The sequence below is a fragment of the Hipposideros armiger genome, unplaced genomic scaffold, assembly GCF_001890085.2.
Source record: "Hipposideros armiger isolate ML-2016 unplaced genomic scaffold, ASM189008v1 scaffold_19, whole genome shotgun sequence".
Taxonomy (NCBI): domain Eukaryota; kingdom Metazoa; phylum Chordata; class Mammalia; order Chiroptera; family Hipposideridae; genus Hipposideros; species Hipposideros armiger.
Window position 1 is genome coordinate 1,785,694 of NW_017731369.1, and position 11,892 is coordinate 1,797,585.

Sequence of the window (11,892 nt, forward strand, 5' to 3'; positions counted from 1 at the left end):
ACCCCCTCCCCCTCCCTCTCTCTGCCTGTATGCACAAAGGAAGGCCATGTGAGGGCATAACCAGGAAGAGGGCCCTCACCAAGAACCCAACCATGCTGACACCTTGATCTTGGACTTCCACCCTCCAGAACTGTGAGAAATAACTGTCTGTTGCTGGAGCCGCCCTATTTATGGTATTCTGTTAAGGCAGCCTGGACTATTCCTTGTGGTGGGTGCCGTCCTAGGCATTGTAGGATATGGAGCAACACCCCTGGCCTCAACCCATTAGATGCCAGTAGCATCCCCTCCCCTTTACCCCCAGTTGCGAATCACTGGATTAGACCAAATTTCCTTATAGTCCTAAATTTAGGATTCTATTTTTGATTCAAAGAATATTTGAACAATAAATTCACAGGGTTCTGAATAGAACCTCTAGGACAGAAATCTCAGGGAGTTTGGTAGTTAAGGTGCTCAGCTTCTGGAGTCCAGAAGATCTTGGCCACTGGTTGGATGATCTTCGGTACAGTATTCCAACTTTTAGGTGCCTCAGTATCCTTGTCCAAAAAATGAGGCTGTTCATAATACCTGTCGCATCAGGCTATGGTGAGGTTGAGTGGAGATGTACATGAAGCATTTATAATAGTACTGTGCTTGCCAATACTAGGTGGCCATAAATACTAAATAAAAGGTATTGCTAATTTCATCATTAATATCTTGCCTCTGTTCCAACGGTTTCTATATTTCATCATTGACACATTTTTTTTTGGTAATAGTAACTACTTTTGAAAAACAAGTAAAAGAAAAGACTTGCATCAAAACACAGATGTGTAAGGGAGCTAACTCAAGATGGTACTTACTGCTTCTTCCCATCCAGTTCCAATAACAAATTCGTTGGCTTTTTCATCTTGTTCAAGTGTAATGTCACTGATATTGAGAAGACAACAAACATGATTCTTTTCGTTTTTTTCCTCTGGACAAGTATAGGTTAATTCAGCTTCTTCTGTGCTTTGAATTTCATTACTTTCACTATTTTCTAACTCAGTCTCATTTTTCTGGCAGAGATCCATTACTGTGATTACTATGGCAGTTGCTTAAAGTTTTTAACATCTTCTTCCTGTAGTTTGAAATGCGGATTGAACTCAGTTTTTAATACTGATTTTTTAAAAAAAGCAATTTAAGGGCCAGACGAGTGGCGCATTGGTTAGGAGTTAGCTTGGGATGCCAGCTCTGAGCAGCAGGGCCCTAGTTCAGATCCCACATGAGGGCCAGTGATGCTGTGCCCTCTACAGCTAAAATGGTGAACAACAGCTCAACCTGGAGCTGGGCTGCCATGAGTCGCCAGCGACGACGGCGTAGGCTGCAGTGAAGTTGAAGTGGGCTGCCATAAGCTACCCTGAGTGGCTGGCAGCTGGTGTGAGCTGCCAAGAGCTGCCGTGAGTGGCCATCCAGTGGCCGGTGACAGATCTGCCTCAGCCAGGAAGAGCGCAATGGGCCAGTGAAGTGACGTCCTCTACAACTAGACTGAAGAACAAAAGAACAGCAACTTGTCTGTTCCCCTTCCCCATTTCCCAATGCTATTCCCCTCCCCCAATACCCCAATTTAAAAAAAAAATCTAAAAAAAAGCAATTTAATAACTTAGGTGAAATATCTTCAAGACATTCAGGAATAAACTGAGAAGAAACATTATAAACGTATCCATTTTCAACTATTGGCATTATAAAAGATAAGGCTAATTTTAATTAAAGGCTAATGGATTTAATTAAAGACCAAAGTTGGGCATGAAAAAACCAGAAGAAGAAGAAGATGTGAGTACAGCCTCTATCCCTCATGTTGGGGTACAGACTGCCATAAGCAAAGTAGGTTTAAGTGCCCCTACCCTCCACTCCAAAAATATCCAAATGATATTGTGCTAATATGAAGAGAACTGCGGTGGGCGTGTGTCGCTAATGCACCCCAGTCTCCTCCTCTTTCCCATTCCAACAGCTCTGGATAATGGCTTGGGGATCCTTTGGGCTTCTGAGGAAACTGGTGGAGCATGTAGTCTGAGCTAAGTCAATTGGTTTGCTCTAATCTACCGTATATGATGGTGTCCTTATAGAAAGGGGAAATTTGGGCATAGATGCATGCATAGAGAGAAGAAGATAGAAAGAACCCAGGGAAAAGATGGCCATCTATAAGCCAAAAAAAGAGGACTGGAACAGATCCTCCCCTCATAGCCTTCAGAAGGAATCAACCCTGCCGACACCTTGATTTTGGACTTTGAGCCTCTAGAACTGTGAGACAACAAGCCACCCAGGCTGTGGTCCTTTGTTATGGCAGCCCTAGGAAACTGATACAGTAGATGGTGGTGACAGTGATGGTGATGGTGATGATGATGACGATACTATCTACCTTTAATTAAGGCTTTTCCAGATTGAAAAATGAGACTTGGCATTTATAACCCAGTCAAGGGGTTAGGAAGATTATAATCCTGATTATGAGCACAGACTACTGAGTGCCAAACAGCCAGGCTTCCCAAACTACTTATTAGCTGTGTGACCTTGGGTAAGTTACTTTTCTGGGTCTGTTTGCTCATCTACGAAAAGGGCAGGATTATCATACCTTCCCACAGACAGGGGTTCCTCCTGGGGACCCCACAAGCAGCACAGATGAACTCTAATGCGTAAGCAGTGACTAGACAATGATCCGGCTTAGTGCTAATGAACAGCCAGTGCTTTCTTGAGGAAGTCCTTGTTTGTAATGAGACAGGGTCCAATGGGGACCACACACCTTGCTTTCTCTCACCCCAATGTGATCTCTGCCAGAAACCCACATTTTTCATTTTCTGTTGAGGTAGAGGTAAGTAAATTTTTTATAACAATATCTGTCCAATTACTATTTCAGCTTTTTCACCTAGGCTTAAAGTGGCATTTTGATGGTAACAAAATTCCATTTATCTATGGAAGGTCAAATGATTTTTATTGGAGAATTGGGGGAGGAGAACAGCGTTGGGGAATTGGGGGAAGGGGAACAGACAAGTTGCTGTCCTTTTGTTCTTCAGTCTAGTTGTGGAGGACGTTGCTTCACTGGGCCATGTTGGTGTTATCATTGCGCTCTTCCTGGGTGAGGCAGTCACTCACCAACCATTGGACGGCTGCTCACGGCGGCTCACGGCAGCTCACGAAAGCACACGCCAGCTGCTAGCCAGCCCCACTGCAGCCTACGCCATCGCTGGCGACTCATGGCAGCCCAGCTCCAGGTCAAGCTGTTGTTCACCATCTTAGCTGTAGAGGGCACAGCGTCACTGGCCCTCATGTGGGATCCGAACCAGGACCCTGCTGCTTAGAGCTGGCGTCCCACGACAACTCCTAACCAACACACCACTCGGCTGGCCTTGGACATCCTAATCTTTTTACAATATGACATCAGAGGAAATTAATAAGATCTGAAAGGAAAAAACTTCCTATATTACAAGTAACTAAAAACTTACAAGTGCTATTTTGGTTACAAACATAAACATGATTAAGGATCTGACAGGTTGTGCAAACCAGCCCGATCCTTTCATATTGTAAAATTTCACTTCAGTAACTGCCCAGGCCAAAGAAGCTCCTAGACCTTATTCTCACCTGAATTACAAATACGTTTGTACCCCCAAACCCCATAGACTTAACATGCACATGTACAGTTCAAAAGGGGAAAAGCAGAGACTCAAAAGCAAAGCTTTTTATTAAATAATAAAACAAACTTAAACTTGAGGTTATTATAGCAATGAAATAGATACTGTTTAGGGAGAGTAGGTAGCTTTAGAATGTTCACATCAGTAAGAAAAATGTTCTGTGCTTCATCTCCACTGACAAGGCGTTCACCATTTAAAGCCTGCTAAAATGCAAAATGCTCTAATTTACTGGTTCCCAAACTTGGCTGCACCTTGGCATCATCTGGGGAGCTTTATAAAGAATAAAAATGCCCAGACCCCATCCACAAAGATTCTGATTCTAATTTGTCTGGGCACAGCCACGCCATCAGGATTTTTTTAATCACCCGAGGTGATTCTAAAATCCAGTAAACTTGGAGAACTACTGCTCTGTTAGAGCAGTATCTTTCTTATATCAAAGCAGCACTGCTTTCCCTGCCCCTTTAACATCCTCCACTTCTTGGTCCTAGTTTTGCCCTCCAGGGCAAGGCTCTGTGATGGGAAGCCTTCCCATCCATGGATGGGGTTCTATGATGCCTCTGAAGGTGCTCAATCAGTTTTTTAGGGAAGGGCCTACATCAGAGTTACAAAACAGTCTACAACCTACAAAAGGATGAAGAATCATTGATCCAGACATAGCCCTTTGCCTCTGCCTCCCAACGGCCCTATGAAAAAGTTCCGCTGTAATCTTCTCTCTTTCAGGTAAACCATCCTCAGCACCTTCTACTACTTCTCACATGCCATGAAAATTTTGAAATCTGAGGGAAAGCCTAGCATATATCTCTGAATCTATTCCTGTATATCTAGAGAGAGGAACAGCAGAGGCCCAGGATGCAATGTTGGGTAAGCCCCTATTTTGGAGTCAGTAGAATTGGACCGAGTGAGGGCACCAAAAGAGGTTCTAGTCACATTATATTACAAAGGGCCAAAAGAAACCCAGGTAACAATAATAATTTAGTAATAAAACTTACTGTTACATAGCTCTAACTATGTGCTAGGCACTGTGATAAGCACTTTACATATTTGTTATACATACTACATTTTTATAAGTACTTTACTAATTTCATACTAATTCCACCTGTTGGCAGCTCAGCGGCAGCTCAGCTCGGGCCGGGACTGGAACCGCTGTTGCTCAGAGCTCGCACTCTTGAGCGAGCTCTTAACCAACTTAGCCACTCGGCCGGCCCCAGTACTTTACTTATTTTATGGGGGATCACGGGAACTATATATTGACTCCTTATGACTGAAAACTCAGGATTATCTCAGAGTCAGGAAACACAGTATTCTTAGTCAAATGGGCAGATTCCTACATACCAGATTGCTAGGTGTTCCTCCGGAACCCTGGTGTTCTTCAAGCTGGGTGAAGATGCTCCACTACAAAAACAAAATGTTGGCGGTCTTTTCCTAATTAGAAAAAAGATTCAGTTAGTGGAAAGAATGGTCTGAATTTTAAGTTTTCCTCCTATAAATATGCCTTCAAGTTTTATTGTCCATTCTTGTCTTCCAGCTCATGTAAGAAATGACAAATAGAAATGGACAAGAAGCGATCAAAGATCCTAAAAGAGTAGCTATGTGACTTCTTACAAATTATATGCAGTTTTCCTTTTATGTTGAAAGGCAGAAATCTGCATTGATATAATACACTTGTTTTCTGTAAAATTATGCCGACTTTACAGATTTGAAGTAAATCAATAGCTCATGCTATTCCGCTTCTTGACTTCCAAAGAGCTTTACAACCTGATTCAATTTGAGAATCGCTGGTATAAAGCATACATCAAAGTCCTTATTAAGGTTTTCCGAGAAAATCACATTAAGAAAACACAAAGATCATAATGAAAATGCTACCATGGGAAAATGCATTTGCACTTGCAACTAGAAAATTGGATTTGGAGTACAAAGCAGGAAGGCACATAGATGTAGGCCAGAAGGTATTAAATTCTACAACATATGCTATGGAAGGGACGCAAATCAAAATGTACAAAGAAGAAAATGTATCCATAAGTATATGCTTGGATAAATAAGAATAAACCCAAAGAAAAACTGATCAAGGAATTTAAGATATTTGGAAATGCAATAAAGAAGCTGAAGGAGAGTCTAAGAAACAGAGCCTATGGAAATTCACTACGATCCAGAAAAATATCTTTTCTAGTAGCATTTAAAGACAGAAATGGAAAGGAAGTGATCAGAAAAAAAACAAACTGTAACATAGTTTATTTTAATTTACCAATTAAACATAAGCAATTTTATGAATTGCTTCAAAATAATCTTGCAAGGAGTGTGGGATGTGTGGGGGTTGGGGTTACAGATATTATGATGAAATAAAAGTGACCATAAATTCTGTTTGTTGTAGATGGGTATGAGGACATGGAGGTTAACTGTATTCTTTTTTTTTTTTTAGCTGAGCCATCCTGCCACCTGTTGGCAGCTCAGCAGCAGCTCAGCTTGGGCTGGGAATCGAACCCGCAACTCTGTTGCTCAGAGCTCGCACTCTTGAGTGAGCTCTTAACCAACCGAGGCACTCGGCCGTCCTGACTGTATTCTTCACTTTACTTTTACGTAAGTGTGAAGTTTTCCATAATAAAAAACTTTTAAGCCATTATGTTATCAGAGTGGTTTAAGAAATGAAATGTGAGATAATGGTGGAGGTGAGTGTATAATGAATTTTGACCTTAAGCAAGTTGCAATAAATGTATCAAAGAATACACAACACAGTTTGTATAATTTTAAGTTGGAATAAAGACCTTGAACAAGGACTTATTGAAAAAGAACAGATGTACAACAAAGGTATAAAAAAATCAGAGAATAGAGTTTATGAAGATGATTTAGACAACTCCATAAATACTTGTCCAATTACTCTTAAGTCAAAGTACCCAAAGCATTTTCACTGAATTTACTGCACTGCAAAAGGAAAGCTGGAAATGAAAACAAAACAAAAAACAAAAAACAGACATTACCTTTTGGATCTCTGGCACTGTATTGTGATCATGCAGATTGTTAATTAACTGAGAAGTACAGAGACTACAAATTGCCTCTTTGTTATACATCTGGCAAAATCAATGTAGCTTTAATACCCAAACCAACCTGTAACTTAGAATACAAAGTGTCTTGCTCCTGAAATGAACAAAGACTTCCATTAAGCTACAAAGGGCCAATGGCAGAGGCATACCAATATTACAATAGAGTCCAGGAAGAGGACACATTTTTCTGTTGCTACTCTCATGGACGTTGTATAAAAGTTAAAATGGGGTGGGAGGGTGTGAACTCAATGTAAACTGAGGACAATAACCATATCTACTATTTGTAAAATAAGTAATGTTGCATAATGCAAAACCTATGTGAAAAAAAGAGACCACATGACCAAGAACACAAAGAAATTTTCAAAAGGCTGGTAGATGATGAGAAACTAAGGGATAGCAGTGGTTCTCAACCTGTGGGTCGCGACCCCTTTGGGGGTTGAACGACCCTTTCACAGGGGTCGCCTAAGACCATCAGAAAACAAAAAGATACTTACATTACGATTCATAACAGTAGCAAAATTACAGTTATAGAGTAGCAATGAAAATAATTTTATGGTTGGGAGTCACCACAACATGAGGAACTGTATTAAGTGGTCACAGCATTAGGAAAGTTGAGAACCGCTGGGATAGACGAAGACCCAAGAAGAGACTGACAGAAGGATGCCATATTAGTATAGAAAGGTACTTTGTTTTTCTTTGATCAAGAAGGTAATAATGTGATTATTTTATCATTTTAATGAAAGTGAATTTAGAAATGGATCTATTTTAAAAATCCCAATACAACTCTGAATTTTTTGTTTTTAGTTTGTTTGCCCCAGATACGGCTCAAGCTGCCAGGTTCTTTTGGAAAAGGTTGCCCTGGCAGGCTTACCAAAGTGCACTTCATTTGGCATGGCACTATCTGTTAGACTCCACTACCTATTGTGATAGTATTAGTCTAGATAGGTAATGTTATGCTGCAATAACAACAATCCTAATTTTTCCCCCAGTGATAAAAAAAAACCAACAAAGTTTATTTCTAACACATGCTACATGTCTATTGTATAATATCATTGACTCTGCTCCACATTGTCCTCACTCTGGAATTGAACTAACCGAGGCACCACAATGGCCAAGTATGATGGCAAATACAGGGAATCACACACTGACTCTTAGGTGCTTTTGCCTGGAAGTAATATAAGACTTCAGTCCCCATGCCATTAGCTGGAACAAATCACAGAACATTGCCTAACTTTAAGGAGAAGTGTGGATAATACTTCCTCTTAAATCTCCAGAGGGAAAAGGAAGCCAGATTTTGGTGACCAGTTGTAATGTCTTGGTACATTAGTCTGGTATTATCAGACGCAACATGCAAAGCAAACAGTCCTTATGTACTAAGAATGTTACTACCTAAAATGTGGACATTTATGGTCCTTGAAGAGAGTCCAAGGCCCCTGGGAATGGGAAATCGTAGATCTTAGAAAGGTAAGGCTATGTGCCTATAATATGATAATTCTTTTCTTAATAATTTTTTCAATTCTTTGGATACTAAAATGTGCAGAGGGTGCCAAAAAACATGTATACACATTTTAAGAAAGGAAAAAACTGTATTAAAATTGCAACACTCAGTATACACTGATAACAAAAGATGAATACAAGTCATGTGTATACATTTTTTTGGCACCCCAGTATATGAAAATATAAAGGCCTAAGAATAGATAGGCAATCTTAAAGAAGTTGGAAGTATAACTGCTGAATATCAAGATAAGAATCTAGACCAGGATTTCTTATCGATACGTATTGACAAGCTGGCTTTAAACTTTATGAGGAAATGCAAAGGAACTATAATAGGTATAACAATTATGAAAATAAAGAAAAAGGGGAGGAATCACACTACCCACTTTTAAAAATCACCATAGGGCTACAGGAATCAGTATGATATTGGTGAATGGAGAGACACATAGATCAATGGGCCAGAATAGGGATCTCAAAAATATACTCACATAAACATGGGCAACTGATTTTTGACAAAGATGCAAAAATAATTAAATGCAGAAAGGATTGTCTTTTCAACTATAGTGTTCCAACCACTGGCCATCTAGATGCCACATTTTTTTTTTAATTCTACATGGATCATAGATCTAAATATAAGTCACAAAACTATATAACTTTTAAAAGAAAACAGAAAATCTTCGTGACCTGGAGTCAGGCATTATTCTTAGACATGCTTAAGTATTTTTAATAACAGAGCTTATTACTTTACAAGCTACTACTTCTCACTCCAGCAGCAGCTTTAAGACTATAACGTTCTCAAATCAAGACATCTGCAAGCCTACAAATTTTGCTCTTTTCCTGGTGTTCCTCCCAAATGCAACATATGATAACCCTGAAAATATCTGAAGACAGCTATCATTTCTTCAGACAAGAATCTCAAATTTCCTTATCTTAAGAATGCACCATTAGGACCGGCTGAGTGGCGTGTTGGTTAACAGTTGGCTTGGGATGCCATCTCTGAGCAGCAGGGCCCCAGTTCGGATCCCACATGAGGGCCAGTGACGCTGTGCCCTCTACAGCTAAGATGATGAACAACAGCTTGACCTGGAGCTGGGCTGCCGTGAGTCGTCAGCGATGGCGTAGGCTGCAGCCCCTGTGGCAGTGGATTGCCATGGGCTACCGTATGTAGCCAGCAGCCAGCGTGAGCGGCCAGCAGCTGCAGTGAGCGGCCGTCCAGAAGCTGGCAACTGATCTGCCTCGCCCGGGAAGAGCGCAATGATGGTGCCAACTTTGGCCAATGAAGCAACGTCCTCCACAACTAGACTGAAGAACAAAACGACAGCAACTTGTCTGTTCCCCTTCCCCCAATTCCCCAGCACTGTTCCCATGCCCCCAATTCCCCAATAAAAATCTTTTTTTAAAAAAAATGTAGTACTACCTGGAAATGAGGGCAATACTTCAAATTCATTCTGTCTAGAAGTGTCTATTTTGAAATCTGACTCCCTTTGATCTAAAATCTACACCTATGAATTCAACAAAGATGGCTATGTTTTTTTTAACTCTATATACCAATCTTGATTAACACTGAACTTGAGGTCAACTACAACTTTTAGATTTTTTTTTCACATGAATTGTTAATATTCCATTCTTCAATGCATATCCATGATGCTGATTTCCTTTAAATTTTTTTCTTCTTTTTAGCTAGCTGTAGACATCCAAATATTCCCAGATCCTTCTAAAATTTCCATTTTAGGGTGGTTCAAAGAGCATCATCCCAACCTGCTTAGAGCATTCTGAATCTGACATCCTACAGTTTGGCCATTTCTTCCCATTCCCACTTTAAGACTCCATTAATTCAATGAACATATCTTCTGTAACTTCATTAAAATCACTGATATAAATGTTGGCAAGGAGAGGGTAAAGGACAATGCTTTGTGGATATTCCTGGTACTTGGGTGCTTCCTAATTATCCAACCAGCAGTAAGTTCACCTCACTATACAATTATCTGGTCTACATTTCTAAATTTCATCTATAGGATTCCTGATCCATTAATTTAGGTAATCCTAATGAAAACAAAAATGAATCTTACCAAGAGTTAAGGAAGTTTACATGTACATTGATGACTATTAATTTCTTTTTACTTTTATTGTCTATATTAGGATGAAGAATATGTTCCAATTGTCAGTACCAAACAAGTAATGGCTACCTAGGGTGTTGTATTGAGAAGGATCTTAAGACTTGGCCGCTAGAGGAAAGAGTCCTGTGATTGATTAATGATGTCTGTCAGGGAATAAATACAGAAGAGTGTGGTAGCACATGTGTCACATAATTGCCATTGTGGCCTATATAGTCAGACTACAAATACCTTGTCATCGATTCCTACACCTGGTGGGGGGAATGTTGATGGGCCAGGAGAAGTGAAGAACCCGGGGTGTTTAAGTCAAAAGCAGGCTGTTTATGTCAAAGGCAGGCTGTAATGCCTCAAAACTCCTTACCACTTCTCTGGCTCTACATCATGTCTCCACACCTATCCCCATCTTCATAGAAGTTTCAGGTTTAAAGGAATATTGAATCTATTTCAGAATTTCAGCCAGGGAAAGGTGGGTTTCCGGCAGCCTCACTTGGAATTCTGAATGGATGTTCCTGTGGATCCTTACCAATGTGTGTTGATGAAGAAATCAGTGAATAGAAACATTGTTAAGCACGGTGGAAGTTAAGTTTCTTAATACAGAGCTAAGTAAGCTTCATTCCTGTGAACTGGTTAAATAGGTCTTGAATATTGGCCCAAGCATACTGATGATCCCGGTAATATAGCTTCTAAAGGAAAAACGACACTGGGACGTCAATCTAATTCACCGTTTTGGAACACAGTTCTACAAGGAGTGGAAACTTTGCCTCAAAGTGAAGCACATGCGCCACCCAATTTGTACAATTTGTACACAGTTTCAAGAGTATAAATCTTATCTCCCCATGTTAACTATTTGTGCCTTATGCTTATGTGCCCACAGAGCACAGCAGCTTTGATTGTTCATACAATGATTCCTAGGCGGGTGGTTCCCACAGCTATGCCCCTTCGGATCAGACCATTTCTACTACAATCCCAGTCTCCAACACTTCCGCTTTTTCCACTCACATTCATTCACTAAGTGCCTATTATTAGATGCCTAGCACAGGGAATAAAATAATAAAGCAACGCCTGTCTTCCCAGCTCTCACACAGCTTACAGTCCACATAAAAATATTAAGTCATCAAATACATACACCCAACCTGTTGCTCCTAAAGCTCAGGCGCCTCACACCTGGCTCATTTCTTCCCTGCAGGCTCCTCCCCCTCTTCCACGATGCATCCTTTTTCCTCACCTTCTCTCCTTCCTCCAGCAGTTTTTACCATACCACAAAGATGCCTTCTCTTCTTTCAAGAGCTAACCTCGCTAGTAAAATGTCCTCATTTGCCCCACCAAGCCCCTCCCTTCCCTCCCTTGGCTCCTCCCTCACAGGGCTCCGCCCTTTCAACGGCTCCTCCCACTGTCCCACCCATTTCGTACCGCCGCTTTCCAGGGCCGCACTACTCTCCCTTTTGCCTTCCCGTCTCAAAGGGCAGCTTCTTCTCAACTGAGCAGGGCCTCTCGCTCTGCCACCCGTGGGGTGGTGTGGGGCCTTGCTCCGGGGGCGGGAAAGCGGCCGCGGCTGCTCACACCCTCATGTGGGGCCAGTGGAGCCAGTGGGGTGGAAGGTCCTGAGGCAGTTTC

The 11,892-nt window shown here is 41.1% G+C and overlaps 2 long non-coding RNA genes across 3 annotated transcripts in view; one reads left to right on the forward strand and one right to left on the reverse strand.

Moving 5' to 3' along the window:
• Positions 1 to 6,094, forward strand: part of LOC109378944 (uncharacterized) — a 10,778-nt gene extending 4,684 nt beyond the window's left edge. Inside the window, exons 2-3 of the long non-coding RNA XR_002123087.1 lie at positions 4,356 to 4,496; positions 6,052 to 6,094. This is a non-coding gene — a long non-coding RNA (uncharacterized LOC109378944). The remainder of the gene's footprint in view (positions 1 to 4,355; positions 4,497 to 6,051) is intronic.
• Positions 781 to 11,892, reverse strand: LOC109378943 (uncharacterized). 2 transcript variants are annotated; one of them, XR_002123085.1, is made up of 3 exons: positions 11,689 to 11,892; positions 4,968 to 5,057; positions 781 to 1,093 (listed from the first exon to the last, which is right to left on the reverse strand). It is a non-coding gene; the product is annotated as an uncharacterized LOC109378943 (long non-coding RNA). The 2 variants fall into 2 exon arrangements; XR_002123086.1 differs by lacking the exon at positions 11,689 to 11,892 and adding an exon at positions 11,504 to 11,531.